This window comes from Pteropus medius, unplaced genomic scaffold (assembly GCF_902729225.1).
Source record: "Pteropus medius unplaced genomic scaffold, Ma_sr-lr_union100, whole genome shotgun sequence".
Classification (NCBI taxonomy): domain Eukaryota; kingdom Metazoa; phylum Chordata; class Mammalia; order Chiroptera; family Pteropodidae; genus Pteropus; species Pteropus medius.
The window spans coordinates 19,159,726-19,176,778 of NW_024344370.1; the positions used below are offsets into that span (position 1 = coordinate 19,159,726).

At 32.8% G+C, this 17,053-nt stretch overlaps 2 pseudogenes; one reads left to right on the forward strand and one right to left on the reverse strand.

Moving 5' to 3' along the window:
* The first annotated feature begins 710 nt into the window (after positions 1-710).
* Positions 711-829, forward strand: LOC120608312 (uncharacterized; annotated as a pseudogene).
* Positions 830-11,497: 10,668 nt separating this feature from the next.
* Positions 11,498-11,616, reverse strand: LOC120608465 (uncharacterized; annotated as a pseudogene).
* Between the last annotated feature and the right edge of the window lie 5,437 nt (positions 11,617-17,053).

Sequence of the window (17,053 nt, forward strand, 5' to 3'; positions counted from 1 at the left end):
AAAAAAAGAAAAAGAACAGGGAAAGCCAGCAGCAATGTGAGCCTAAGGGTGAAGCCTTGGTTGGAGTAAGTGCTAAACCAACAAACCAACTTAAATTTAACAGGGAAATTCTGAATATGAGAGAACCCTAGAGGAGCTATCCTTGGCTGTCCAGGAAGATGCGTGAATGCATGGGAATCCTGAAAGGACCTGGTAGAAATTAATAGCTGGGAGTACTTGAAAATGACCTGAGTTTGTACACACATAAAACCACACACAAATCCATCAGCAGGGTGGATGCCTAACTGACTCAAGTCATTTGAGCACAAGCTCTGACCAATCATTAGTTGACCATTAAATTGCGAAAACACAGAGATGACTCCTAGAAATTCAGGCTTAAAAGAAAAAAGAATTAAAAAATAAATAAAAAGCAAAGCCACCAGAGATAACAAAGCAAAGGCAAGACAAATTCCACAGATTAAGACCAGGAAAGCTATAAATAAATGAAACAGAACCAGAAACAACAGCCACCTTCATTAAGAAAAAAAATCCAGAGCTCCTATAGTATAATATATAAAATGTCCAGTTTTCAAAAATAAAATGACATGAAAAAAACAGAAAGAATGACCCAAACTCAGGAAAAAAGTAGTCAATAGAAACTACCTGAGTGGGCCCAGGTGTTGGACTTAGCAGACAGGTACTTTGAAGCAGCTGATAAATATGTTGAAAGAGTCTATGGCTATGCCACCCTGAACACGCCCGATCACGTCTGATCTTGGAAGCTAAGCAGGATCAGGCCTGGTTAGTTCTTGGATGGGAGACCTCCTAGGAAGACCGGGTGCTGTAGGCATTAAAATAAAAATATGTTGAAAGAATTAAAGGAAGCATTGTGTAAGAATTAAAACTATGAAGACAATGCTACAACAAATAAATCTCAATTTTGAAAAAAGAAAGGTTAAAAAGAACCAAAATGAAAGTTCTACAGTTAAAATTACAATGACTGAAATAAAAAAAAATACTATATTTACTCAATATCATATTTGAAATGGCAGAGTAAAGAGTCATTCATTTTAAAGAACAGAGAGGAAAAAGATTGAAGAAAAATCAACAGAGCCTCAGCAACCTGTGAGATTTCAGGCATACCAACATACATATAATTGGGAATCCAAGAAGATGAGGAGAAAGAGAAGAGAGAGAAAAATATTTGAAGAAATATTGGTCAAAACTTTCTATAGATCAATGAAGCTCAAGTATCCCAAGTCGGATTAACACAAAGGTATCCACATCTAGCTACATTGTAGTCAAACTTTTGAAAGCCAAAATCAGAAAATCTTGAAAGGAGCAAGAGATAAATGACTCCTCATGCATAGAGGAAGTACAATATGTTTACCCTGCTATTAACATTATACTTAATGATGAAAGAATGTATGCATCCCCCTTAAGATCAGGAACAGTGCAATGAGCTAGATCACTAGATGTTCTCGCTCATTAAATAAGGGCAGAAAAAGAAGTAACAGGCATCCAAATTTTAAAAGAAGTAAACTATTTCTATGTGTAGATGGCATTATTTTGTATGTAGTCTAAAAAAAATATTAGAATTAATAAGAAAACATAGAAAAGTAATGAAATACAAGATACAAAACTCAACTGTGTTTATATATATGAGCAATGAATAACTTGAAAATGAAATTAAGAATATAATTCCAGTCATTATAACATTAAAAAGAATAGAATACTTAGGAATAATTTTAACAAAAGAAGTATATGACTTCTCCGTTGAAAAACTACAAAAATATTGCGAAGAAAACTTAATGATTTAAATTCCCCACATTGATCTAGATATTCAACAAAATTTCTATCAAATGCTAGCAGGCATTTTTCTTTTTTTTTTTTAAAGAAATTGATGATTTTGTCCAAAAATTTGTATAAGAATGCAAAGGACATAGATACAGAATAGCCAAACAATTTTGGAAAGAACAGAGTTGGAAGAATTGAGCTATCCAACTTCAAAACTCACTGTAAACCTACTGTAATAAAGACAGTGTGACACTGGCCTAAGGATAGATATATAGATCAATGGAACATAATAGAGTTCAAAAATATACCCTTAACTTTATGATCAATTGATTTTTTTAAAGGTTGCCAGACAATTTAATGTGGAAAAGATAATCTTTTCAGCAAATGATTTTTCATATCCACATGCCAGAAAAACAGAACTTCTGTCTTTACCTTACATAGATAACAGACCAACAGCTAAAATTATAAAACAATTGAAGAAAACACTAAAATAAATTTTATGTCATGTAAATTATATTTCAATAAAGCTGTTAAAAAAAAGAAATGTCATTTTATGATTTTTTCAGTTTCTATGACTGCATAATAAATTACCTTAAATCTTAGGTTGTGCAGCTTATTATGATCATGGATTCTATGTGTCAGGGCACACGGTATACAGAGGTATGGAAGAGATGGTTTGTTTCTGCTTCACAATACCTGGAACCTCAGCTGAAATACTAGAATTCTAGAGTCTGGAATCATCTCAAGTGTTGTTTACTCTCTTGTCTGATAGTTAATGCTGTCGGTGAATACTTTAACTGGGATGGAAAGCTCGAATATGCACATGTGCCTTTTCCTTGTGGTATGGGACTTCTTACAACATGGTATATTTTTCTCATGGTTTGCCTGGCTTTTTGGTTTGGAGGAGGATGACCACAAAGGTGAAGTGCCATTCTTATCACATCACATCAAAGGTATATGTTGTCAACGTGACTTATCACTGATAATATTAACCTCAATAATCTGCCCAAGGTAATGTTTGCCAGATTTTTCCACCATAAAGTTACTTTCCCTCCTCTCCCTTTTCATATTCCATTTTTTTGGAAGTAGGTCTCTAAATACAACCTTCTTAATGAGTTAAGACTTGTGCTTCATCTTCTTGAAGGTTGTGTATGTTAGAATTCTTATGCAAGAGAGATTTGTCTCCTCTACTTATTTACTTATTTAGATTATGTATTTATATCAGTATGGAGTCATATATATTTATTTTGTATTCTATTTTATAATCTTATATTACTTTATTTTATTGTTCATATATTTCCAGCTTTGGCCATTGAAAACTTTTAAGTTGGCTCCAATATCCCTTTGACATACCTCCCATCATCGAGTGTGTATATACGTGTGTATATGTGTTGAGCACTTCCTTACGTAATGGCATTACAAAATACTCCAGGCTCATTTTATATATTTACTGCTCCAGCTGAAGAATCGGCCATTTCTTCAAAGAGCTCTGGTTCTTTTTATTGAAAAATGGTATTAGATATCAGTTTGTGGACACTAGGCATGCTCACTAGGGTGACATTTCTTCTAGACTCTCTCAGCTGTCAGAGCAAGAAAATATGTGTGTATGTACTAACACAGTTGTGCATACATATCTATAAATATTTCTATATACATCCATATGTATCTATTAAGCTAAATTTGAGTTCACATTGAGATCTTCATCTCTAATTCAATAACACATGGATCATTCTAACCTTCTCTTCTTGCTTGTTTTAAACCCCTTTTGCAACAGTAATAAACCTGGTTCCTACCATTCATCATCCATTTATTTTTGTTTAATCCCCATATACATCTACAACAGTTTCAGAATTATGTTTCCTTTTTTTATAATTTACTTTCATTTTCCATTTTCAGTTCAACAACATAACTAAATCTATAAATTCAAAGGTACATGAAAATAAATTTGCTTAGGAATCAGCATTTTTAATATTTTAATCTTGTGCTACATAGCATCAAGACCAATGATCAAAAATTGCTTAAGAGAAGATACGTACTTTTAAAACTAATTTCTTTTCTCTTATTTTTTGATTTTTCTTTTTTTATTGTGGTGAAATATACACACAATATAACATATACCATTGTAATCATTTTTAGAGTACTATTCAGTGGCATTAAATACATTCACAAAGTTATACAATCATCACCACTATCCATTTCCAGAACTTTTTCATCATCCTTTACTGAAACTCTGTATTCATTAAACAATGTCTCAACCCCTTTACCCCCATTTTGTAGTAGAACAACCTCTATTCTACGTCTGTCTCTATGAATTTGCCAATTTTAAGTAACTATTATAAATGGAATCATAAAATAATTGTCTTTTGGTGTTTGGCTTGTTTCACTTAGCATATTTTCAAGGTTCATCAATATACCATTTGTCAGAATTTCTTTCCATTTTAAAGCTGAATAATATTTCATTGTATGCATATTTTATTTATCCATTTATCTGTTGATGGACATTTTGTTTCAACCTTTTCTTTATTGCGAATAATGCTACTAGGAACATGAATGTACAAGTATCTATGAGAGTCTGCTTTTAATTCTTTGAATATATATCTAGAAGTAGAATTGATGGGTCTTATGGTAATTATATGTTTAACTTTTTGAGGAAATGTCAAATTATTTTTCACAGTGGCTGCACAAATTTATGTTCTTACCAACAAATTAGTGCACAAGGGTTCTAATTTCCCCACATCTTCACCAACAGTGTTATTTTTCTTTATTTATATATTTCTTTACACCAGCAAGGTGGCTACATAAGATGTCCCTTGCAAGTATTGCCCCCGCCCCCTGAACAGCAACAATTTTGCATCTATCCATGGACAAAAATGCCTTTGAAGTAGCTGTGGTATCCAATACCATATGCCAAGGAACCTGGCAGGATTCTCACCCACCCATGCATCTGGTAATAGGTATGCAGACATTGGTCCCAGCTGTGGACACTAAAATGGTTCATAAAGCAGTTCCTGCCCTTCTTAGCCATGGTCTGGGAGCCCCTGGAGAATAGTGATTTAGGTAATAACCCACAGATAAGAGAGCCTTTGTGGAAGTCCAGGAGTCCAGCAAAGAAGTTCCAGCACACAAGTGGAGCAAAAAAAAATCCAAGATTTGACACATTGAAGAGGGTAAAATGAACAGTTTGACTTTACCTGAATCACCCTTCTCCCAAGGTGGCACATCTCAGTGCTAAGAGAGTCCTTCTTGGCCTGTAATTTCTTCCATGGGAGAAAGTGAGAGCATGGAATTGAGCAGCCAGCTTCAGCAGCCATGTGGGATGCTGCCAAAGAGGCCCATTTCTCTCTTGTCTGACCCAGAATATTGAGTCATGAGTTGCATGACTGGAAGGCAGTGAATGGATGGGAGAACAGAAGCCAGAGCTTGGAATGAAACATAACAAAAGAACATGGGTCCTACTAACCATGTCATAGACTCCATTGGGAGCTTCCTAAGAGCCACTGGGGATGCCTCATTTGCAGGTCTTCACAACTGACCCACTGATACCCCCCAGAAACTCCACACCCCTACCTCATGGCCAAATTCCTGATGGAAAGGAGAGTGAGTTTTTGAAGATGGCAAATGAGCACTTGCAGAGAGCAGGCCTAAATCTGGAAATAACAAAGATCAAAGTAGAAATAAATGAAATAGAGACCAGAAAATCTTTAGAAAAAATAAATGATACTAAGAGCTGTTTTTTTGAAAAGATAAAATTATAAAACATTTCAGCTAGACGAAATAAGAAAAAAAGACAGAAGTCTTAAATAAATAAAATAAGAAATGAAAGAAGAAACATTATAGTAGATACCACAGGAATAAAAAGGATCATAAGAGACTACTGTAGATAATTGTATATTAACTCATTTTCCATTTGCCCTGAGAATACTTGCCAGCAGTGCTTGTAGCTGCAGTGTTTACCTGGAGATAACTCATGGATTATAGTCCTAACTTTACCCCCAAAGTTTGCCATACATTTCCCATGCTTTGGAGAGAATTACATCAAAATAGGACTGATGGTTGGAGTTTGGAAAATAGATTCTAAAAGCTGATCTGGAAAAAAAAAAGGATTGCAAAGAGTATGACTGTAGCTGGATTCTGTGGTGAACTTATGGCACTGAAATGGTGTGAAAAGAAGGAGATGACAATGTAGTCAACATTCCATGATACTGTGATTGAAGTAGACAACAAAAATGAAAAGAAAGCTAAGAAGCCTTGTGTCATTGTGGATTATAACAAGACTATGGGAGCAGTGGACTTGGCTGATCAGATGCTCACTCCTTATCAACTGAGCGCAAAAGGCACAAGTTTTGGTATAAGAAATTCTTTTGCCTCCTTCTAAACATTGCAGTGCTGAACTCCTGCATTCTGTTCAAGAAGGACAATCCTGAGCACACAATTAGCCTTGTAAACTTCAGGCTGGCATTGATTGAAAGAATGCTGGAAAAGCATCACAAGCGAGGGCAGCAACATCTTTGAGGTCGTCCATTCTCTGATGATGTCACACCACTTCCCCTGACTAAAAGACATGTCTCCAAGATCATACCATCAATATCAGGGAAACAGAATCTAACTGGTCACTGCAAAGTTTACTGCTCACACAATGACAAGGCTGGCAAGAGGATCCGAAGAGAAACACAATATGTTTGTGTGAAATGTGATGTTCTGCTTTGTGTTGTTCCATGTTTTGAAATTTACCACATGAAAATTATTAAATACTGATCATCATATACATTTTTGTCATATTAGGACTAGAGATAAGTCCTGTTTAGAAATAACTCCAAGAACAGTTTTAATATTTTATTTTCACATTGAAAACGAGTCAGATTTGCTTCAGCCTCAAAGAGTGTGTTTATGTAAAATTAAATTAATGATGGCAGTGAGCTGTACTTTTTTTTCTAAACAGAAAACAGGTTAATAAATTGAATAACTTAGAAGAAATGGATAAATTCCTAGAAACATATAACCTACCAAGACTGAATCATGAAGAAATAGTAAATCTGAATAGACCAATAATGGAGTAAGAAAATCGAGTCAGTAATTAAAGTTCTTTCAACAAAGAAACCCGAAAGCAGATAGTTTTGCTGGTGAATTCTACCAACCATTTAAAGAAGAATTAACACCAATCCTTCTTAAACTCTTCAAAAAAAATTCTAAAGGAAGAAACACTTCCAAACTCATTCTATAAGGTAAATGTCAATCAACATCAGTCTGAAGTTTACACGGCTGATTGTGTGCTCAGGATTGCCTATTTTGAACAGGGTAAAGCTAGCATTATCCTGATACCAAAGCCAAATAAGAACAGTACAAGAAAAGAAAACTATAGACCAATATCCCTGATGAGTATAGATGTAAAAATTCTAAATAAAATATTGGCAAAGAGATATAAAGCAATTAAAATGATCAGACACAATGGTGAAGTGAGATTTATCCCTGGGATTCAAGGATGGTTCAACACATACAAATTTATAATGACATACCATATTAATAAAATGAAAGATAAAAATCATGATTATCTCTATAGATGCATAAAAACATTTTACATAATACAATATTCTTTCATGATAAAAACTCTCAACAAATTTATACAGAAACAATGTATCTCAAAATAATAAAGGCCATATATAGCAAGCTTACAGCTAACATTATATTCCACGATGGAAGGTTGAAAGCTTTTCCTTTAAGGTCAGGATCAAAACAAGTTTGCTGACTCTAACCAGTCATATCCAACATAGTATAGAAGTCCTAGTCAGAGCAATTAGACAAGGAAAAGAAAGAAAAGACATTGAAATTGAATAGGAAGAAGTAGAATTATCTATTTGTAGATGATTTTTATATATATCCTAAAGCTTCCACTAAAAACCTGTTAGAACTAATTCAGTCAAGTTGCTGGATGCAAAATCAACACACAAATCTTAGTTACATATTTTTTAATTTAGTTTAATTTATTGGGATAACATTAGTTAATAAAATAAATTTCAGGTGTTCAACTTTTAATATGCCATGTGCATACTCTATTGTATGCTTACCACCTGAAGTCCAGTCTCCTTCTAATACCAGGGGTTTGACTCCCTTTACCCTCTTTGTTCTCCCTCCCCACCCTGCTTCCCCTCTGGTAACCATCATTGTATGTGTGATTTTGTTTTTGTTTGTTTTGTTGATTACTTTTTGTTTTATATTCCACTTATGAGTGAAGTCATATGGTTTTTGTCCTATTTTGTCTAATAGCATAATATTCTCAAGATTTATCTGTGTTGCCACAAATGGCTATATTTCATCCTTATATAGCTGAGTAGTTTTCCAGTGTATATTTATATCATATCTCCTTTATCCAATCTACTATCAATGGACAGTTAGGTTGTTTCTATGTCTTGGCTATTGTAAATGATGCTGCAATGAACATACGGGTACATATATCTTTATAAATAAGTGTTTTATATTTCCAGATAAATACCCAGAAGAATAATTGCTGAATCACATGGTAGCTCTATTCTTAATTTTTTGAGAAACATCTATGTTTTCCATAGTGACTGCACTAATTTACTTCCCCACCAACAGAGTACAGGGGTTCCTTTTTCTCCAAATCTTCTCGAATACTTTTTATTTTGATTTTATACACTAAAACTGAAATTTCTAAAAATAAATAAAGAGAACTATCCCATTTGCAATAGCGTTGAAAACAATAAGATACTTAGGAATAAATTTAACCAAGAGGGTCAAATACGTGGTGACAGAAAGAAATTTAACTTTAGGTGGTAAACACACAATGCAATATACATATGATATATTATTAAATTGTACAGTTTAAACCTATGTGATTTTATTAACCACAGTCACCCCAATAATTTTAATTTTAAAAAAATTAAAAATAAATAAATAAATGATTTAACTAAGAACACGAAAGATCTGTACAGTGAAAACTATAAGATTTTGAAAAAAATTAAAGAAAACACAAATTAATAGAAAGTTATCCCATGTTTATGGATTGGAACAATTAATATTGTTAAAATGTCTATACTACTCAAAGCCATCTGTAGATTCCATGCAATCCCTTTCAAAATTCCAACTGCACTTTTCACAAATAGAGAAAAGAATCCTAAAATTTGTATAAGACTGGAAAAGACCCCAAACAGCCAAAGTAATCTTGAAGAAGAAAAAAACTGTGGACATCGCACCTCCTGATTGAAAACTGTATTGCAAAGCTATGGCAATCAAAATGGTATGGTGCTGGCATAAATATAGACACAGACCAATTCAAGAGAATGGAGAGCCCAGAAATAAATCCTTTCATGTACAATCATCTAATATTGACACAGAAAACAAGAATACTCAATGTGGAAAAGATAGTCTTCAATAATGGTGTTGGAAAAACTGGATAATTACATGTAAAATAATGAAATTGGAACCCTACTTTACACTACTCACAAAAATTAACTCAGATTAAAGACTTAAACATAAGACCTGAAACCATAAAGCTTCTACAAGAAAACACGGGGAATAGGTTCTTTGACATTGGTCTTGGCAATGATTTTTTGGATATGTTACCAAAAGCACAAACAATAACAAAATAAATAAGTGGGATTACATCAAACTTTTTCTTCCTAGCAAAAAAAAAAAAAAAAAATCAACAAAATGAAAAGGCAACCTACTGAGTGGGAGAAAATATTTTAAAACCATATGTCTGATAAAGAGTTAATATCCAAAAAATGTAAGAAATCCATAAAACTCAATAGCAAAAAAAAAAAAATCTGATTAAAAAATGAGCAGAAAACCTGCATAGCTATTTTTCCACAGAAGACATCCAAAGATGAAATGATTAGTGCTCAACAGCACTAATCATTAGGGAAATGAAAATCAAAAGCACGATGAGCTATCACCTCACATCTTTAGAATAAGCTATTATAAAAAAAATGATAATGATAACAAGGATGTAGGAAAAAAGGAACTCTTGTTCTTTTGGTGGGAACATAAATTGGTTTTGCCACTGTGGAAAACAATATGGAGTTTCCTCAAAAAAATAAGTGGGGAGATGTGGTTCAAAGGATACTAAATGGCAGTTATAAGATAAATAAGTTTTGTGGACCTGATGTTTAGAATGGTGACTATAGTTAGCAAAATTATATTATATACTTAAAAGTTGCTAAAAGAGTAGATCTTAAATATTCTCGCCACAAAAAATAAAATGGCAATTATAGGAAGTGATGGAAATGTTAATGAACTTTACTGTCATAATTGTTTCACAATATATGCTTATATTATAACATCTTGTGGTATGCCTTAAATTTACACATTGTTATATGTCAAGTATATTGCAATAAAGCTAGAAAAAAAAAGTACCATAAACTACATGACAGAAATTTATTTATTATAGTTCTGCAGGCTGAGAAGTCCAAGATCAAGTTGCTGGCACATTCAGTGTCTGGTAAGAGCCCGCTTCCTGGTTCATAGATGGCAGTCTTTCACTGTAATCTCACATGGTGGAAGGATTCTTTCATAAGGGCACTAATCCCATTAATGAGGGCTCCCCTCATGACCTACTCACCTTTCAAAGTCCCCACCTCTAAATACTATTACATTGGGAATTAACATTTCAACATCTGAGTTTTGAAGGAACATAAAGTTTGTCCATTGCAGATTTGAAGTGTTACCACTCTGTGGTTTTGATTTGCATTTCTTCATGTGCTTATTGGTCTTTGCATATCTTTGGAGATATGTCTATTCAAGCCCTTTGTCCATTTTTGAATTCAGTTGTTTTCTATTGTGTTGAATAGTAAGAGTTTCTGTTTAATATATTCTGGATATTAATCACTCATCAGATTTATGATTTGCAAACATTTTCTTTCATTTTGTGGTTTAATTTTGATGAACTCCAATTTATCTATTTTTTATTTTGTTTCCCATGCTTTTCATATCATATTCGAGAAAATCATGGCCAAACGCAATGCCATGGATATTTTGCCCTATGTTTTCTTCTAAGAATTTTACAGTTTTAGCTTTTACATTGAGGTCTTTTTCTTTTTTAAAATAAAAAATAATAAATGGAAAATATCATGTTATTAGGTATATAAGCTATATTTTAAACAATTTTTATTACTGTCTCAACAGAATTACATTTATTTATTTATTAGTTTTATTTATCTATTTATATATTTACCAAAATTTCTATTTATTCATGTAATATTTTATCTATTTCCATGTGTAATTTGAAGGAACTGTATTACTATTTCTATTTCCTAGCAATTATCAAATACTATTATAACTTTTCTGTAAGTGTTTATCCCCTCTAGTTCCTGGGGGATTATTTTCACAGAATATTGTATTTTCTAGTATACTCTGCTTCCCTCTCTCATCACTCCTGAGAATGCTCAAAATATAACTCAGGCTTTGCCTTTTCTAACAATCTTTTGCTAGTACATTTACCATAATTTATCAGAAATATGTAGAATTATTACAAATATATGTAATAAACATTAGAAATAAACAGCACATCAAAGCTGATTCTTTTTATGTTTGTACCACATTCATTTATTCATCCGTTAATGGACTCTTGGTTTATTCCCACCTTTTTGCTATTGTGAATAATGTTACTGTGAAATTTTTTTTTTTTTAGGCTAGGCAACCCTTGGTTGACCTCACAGATGGCAAGGACTTTGTCAGCTTACAATCCCTTATTTTTTTTTATTTTTTATGCCTACAACACCTGGTCTTCCTAGGTGGTCTCCCATCCAAGTACTAACCAGGCCCGACCCTGCTTAGCTTCTGAGATCAGACAGGATCGAGCTTGTTCAGGGTAGCATGGCCATAGACTTACTGTGAAATTTTTGAAGGTTATTCATCTCTCTTAGTGTAGCTAAAGATGAAGTATCATTTATGCCTCTGCCTCTGAGGACATTTTAATATTTTAATAAGTAATACAAACACATAGTCAACCAAATAGTATAGATAAGGATAATGGTAATTAAGGGCCTCCAGATAGGCCCTTCCACTCCCACTTTTGCTCCCCAGATGCCAAGACTTAACCATTACTTTTAGTTCTTTAGCACTTACCTACATATCTCTAAATTATATGCTTATATCTCTATATTGTGTTTTGTTTATTGGCTTTCCCTTATTCTAAATGAGGCTACAGCTCTCTTGTACCATCCCAACATCTAACTTCCATCTAACTTCACAATATTATATTAATATTGTTAATTTTAAGTGAGATAAAAAGCCTAAAACTCTTTGTTCCAATAAAGACTTTAAAAAGTTTTGTAGTCTTTAATTCTTGTATTTGTGAGAAAAAGGTGGAAATGATCATTTTCTTGTTTGACAAAAGGATCTTTAAAATATTTATACATTTTAAGAATATCGAGATCATAATTAATCTATTTTTACTATGGCAAAAAATTATCAAGATAGACATCAAACACTTCCAAGGAAAGTTTAATTGTTGGCAGCTTCCTGTTTATTTTTAGCCTAGTCAAGTATTTGAATTTGCAGAACACAATATTCACATCTCTATATTCCAAGTAACAGTCATTTCCTATTTTTGGGGTCTCATGTTGCCCAAAGAATAGGACATAATATAAATGAAATTGACTTTACTATGCACATAGTGCCGTATAATCCACTAGGCTATTGTATAGCAATGTATTGGCTAAGCACAGAGGGCTATGGAAGTCAGAGTAATCTGGCTTAGAATCCACCACCTACTAGCAAGTTATGTAAGTGATCTGCTGTCTCAGTTTCTTCAACTAGGAAATGGAAAAAGAACTCCTATTTCATAGTTTGCTGTGTTATCACACACAAAAAAACTGTCAATTTGTATATTATCATTGCACAATAATATGTGGAAATGGTTAAGGTACATAATTTATGTCTAGCTTGTCATTGCCACTCCAACAGAGTTATAATATGCTTTCACTTATTATATTGACAAAATGAGTTACTCAAACATCAAAATTTAACTCAAAGCCAACTTTAATCTTTATAGCAATGACATACAGTATAGTTACCAACAAACCAGGACTGGTTCTCTTAAACAGAGGTCATGAAATCTATAGGAGCCAGCCAGGTGATCTAAATGTAATGAGGTTTTGGTGTGGACTATGGCCAACTGGAGAGCACAGGTCCTATCTACACCAGGCATTGTCTACTCAACAACTGCCACTTGTGGCTATGTGGTTTCTCCCATACAGGAATGCAGGCCCACAGTTTCTAGGTCCTTTGACTTTGCAAAAATATCTAGACATCCAAATTTTAATATAAAAATCTCCTGATTAACTGTTGGCCACTAATTCAGTAAAAAACAAACAAAAACAAACATACAAACAAACAAAAAACACTGTGTGGGCCAAACAAAGTACATCTATAGGCTGGAGGTAGGTTATGGAACTTCATGTTGTCACCTTCCTAACTCCTTATACAATTATCTTCCATTTAAAGGGTTCATAAAGACCTAAATCTTAAGTCCATTGACTAGGTATCAAAATCAGTATGCATTTCAGCAAAATAGTGTAATACATTTTGTTTTCTATCTTTTGTCAAAACTACTTTTTATCTGAATGCAACATGTCTGCAATAGTTTTTTTTTTTTCCAAAGCAGTTTGATTGGATTTTATCAGATACATTTTAAGGGAAAATTTTATTACACCTATTTTTGTTGGTTCTTATGAAAATTTAGTGATGATCTTATAATGTCATAATGTTTAATCCTAAATGTAATGGAAATCTCAATGTAGCAAGATGCTTATTAGTGAGGGTGGAAGGATGGGAAGAAGATTTAAGGAAGAAGCAACTTAATTCTATTTTTGTCTTGAACAGTTTTTCTATTAAGAAAAATCTAAAATGTCTTCAAATCAATTTGAGCTTTGCAGCTAATGTAAATAATATAATGTACATTTTATATGTAATTCTTAATAATGTTACTTTGAACATTTTTTATGATTTTGGATAAGTATTTAATAATTTGCATCCCTGGAAAACAGAAGTTTCCTCTTTTCTTCATAGGAAATGACTCAGAATGCCAGAAATCTAAATATTATCCAAACAAGGAAATTAGAAATTCAATCATCAACACTTTTAACAATTTATGTCCATATTTTATATATCACTGCCTGATATCATACCCTCCTTTGTGTAATTTACTACATTGCTCTCCTACTATTTTCCATAATGGGGAATGGACCTGTTTGTTCCATTGATTCTTCACAGATACATTGCTTGGCTTTTCCATTGAGTTGAAAATTACTATATTGTAATTTTTATCTTAAAATACTTTTAATACATTTAAAATTATATTTTCTTTTAAATAAATAACTATGAATGCTTATTAGCATCTAATTATAGATCTTGGGAGCAACTTGTCATGGAATAAGCTTGGAGAAGCAGGGAGGTGGCCATAACTCAAAATAAATACCACATAAAGTTTTGTTATTTGGCTTATTCTACATGACAAGTAATTGATAGTAATTTGATAATGATAGTAATTTTTATCACAATTCTTTTTTTACATATTCTTAATTATGGAACTGTAGACATTATTTTAATAATCTAAACTTTGTCTCTGTCACTTATAAGAAAGCCCAGTGTTCTTTGAAAGAATTCAAAAGCATCTTTAGCCTAGACTTTTCACTTTTTTAGATAATCATTTCAGAAAGTTCCCTTCAGTGCATGTGCCATGATCTTAAATCTAGAGTTTGTCATTGAACCTACAATATCTGAAAGTGCACCATGTCTATTGGCTTGATAGATTTTTCAAGATATACAAGTAATTCAGTGTTTCTTTAAGCTCTTGTTTCCACCATTTTTAGATGTTTAAAGTTACTGACCTAGCAAAGTATAAGCATCCATTTTTCACTTTCTTCTCTTTGTGATTTCTCACTTTATGGTATTAATTCTATAATCTGTTTTCTTTTAACTTTTCTTTCAGGTTTCCTTTTTCAATAAAGGTACTTTTTATCTTCATCGAACACTTTTTTTCTTAGAAGTTGCATATCTTGAAAATAGGAAAAGGAGTTTTTCCCATTTCATGAAGTTTTCTACATCTGGACAATTCTTTCATTTTCACATTTATGATGGATTTTTTAAACAAAGGACAATTTTTATTTCTAGTACTGTTTTGGGATTATATGAATGTATACAAACAACAGATATGCATCTGCCTTAATGAAGCAAAGATATGACTATAGAAATTTACATCTTTCTTTCTTTGCATCAAATAAATAAGCCGATATAAAGATTGCTCTTCCATTCTTAACCAACCAACAGCTGCTTCAGCAGTAGTTGGCACAAGTTAGCATCTTTGCTGACATTTTTAGAGGCATAGCCCAAGAGTAAACTAACCTACAATTTAGCCTAGATTATTTCTATGATAAGTGCGCCTACAAAAGAAGTTCATGATCCATATTAAAGGATTTGTGTAAGAAACACAACACAAGTGCTGAGACCTGTTAGTCTTGGGTAAATGTTCTTCCCCTTCCAAGACAGATAATTTGATCATTTTCTTGAGGGTCACAATCTACACTGCATGAACAATAGGTTATTTCTGAAAGAGTTTATAATAAAGTTAAATTAAAAGGTTAGTGTTGCTACTACAAAATAAAAAAGCTCTTTCATTACAGTAAGTAAGGAGAGTTATACTATAACTATACAAGCCATATTAATGGAGCAATTTATATAAAGAGATAGCTTTAAAACATGAGGCTCTCTTATGAAAAGCATCGTTTTTAAGGTATAAGCAGAAAGGGTTTTTCAATGATGAGTCTTTCTCAGAGTAATGTTGCATACAAACTGAAGATTGCCTTTTCTATTGAATTGTATAATGAAAAATCAATCAGTTTAATGGTTGACAAACTTTGACATTCAAATAAAAATGTTGCTGCTATTTTCACAAAGACCTGTAGGCAAAATGAGACTTGATGACTTTAATTTATGCAACAGTAAATGTCTGCCCAAACATTTTACAAATGACTGTATAATGAGGCAATAATAACAAAGAATCAAGGGAAAAGAAACACAAGCCAAACTTCCCCACTTTTTGCAGATTACAGAAATACATTGACAAAACTGAAGAAGGTAAAAGAAAGTCCCTCTACTTTCTCATTACACTAGTGGATTTTGTTAGGGAGGAAATTCCTCTCTCCTCCCAGAAAAAATTAGGACTTTTCCCCTATGTTTTTGTTTGGACTTTCTACCCTGTATCTTAGATGAATACACATATGAATTTTATAAACCAAGCAAGCTTCAAGGCAACAAGAGAAAACATAAAAATCCCAATTAATAAAACATCCAATTCTATTTGTCTCAGATAAAATCAATTACTTTGATAATGACAGTATGAGGATTCTTAGCATATGATTTGTAGGTATTCAGAATAACATCTTTCTTATTTTACCCAGGTGCTACAAGAGGGTTAAGAAGATTTACAAGGGAGAGACTATAAAGATGTCAATGAATGTAAGCTGGGTGACTAGGGATGAATTGACATGGGTAGTGATGGGTAGTGAAAAAAATGGTAGGGTACATACTAGAGTACTCAATTAATTTTAAGAATTACTGGTGTGAAAGCAGTTGAGTAATTGAGTTGGAAAGACAGGAATAGTGTGTTAGAGTAGGATGTTTGAATTCAAGATTTTGTAGGGATTGCAATGATTGGTGATGACTAGAGTATAAACATGGGAATGAGAGAAGAAATTTTTAAATGTGAGATACACCAGTAGTGAAAAGCAAGAATTTTGTATAGATGATCTAATGGATGTTGTAGTTACAGTAATGCTGATAGTATTCATGATGGAGATAGGGTAAGACAATGAGTCAGGTGCTAAAGATTACAATGAGTGAAGAGAAGTGAACAGCATTTCAGTAGTTAACAAGGAAATGTAGCAGGTAGTGTGGCTGTTAGCATAAACTTTATAGAATCTTGGAAATTGAAGGAATAGGGAGAAGAAATGGTTTTGAAGTAGCAACACGGAGCAAGAAAGATATCTATTTCACCTCTAGGATCTAGGTTATATGGGATGTAAAACTAAAAATGTTCACAACTTGAAAGAACTGCTAGGAAAGTAGTATCCTTATTGGATATCTAGTTTTCAGTTAGAGAGAGAAATGGAAAGAAAGATTTAAAAAAAAAAATTAGAAACATTGGATTCACAGTGGCCAGGACCTGGAAGCAACTGAAGTGCCCTACAATAGATGATTGGATAAAGAAGATGTGATATATATATATATTACTCAGCCATTAAAAGAGATGAAACACTGTCAT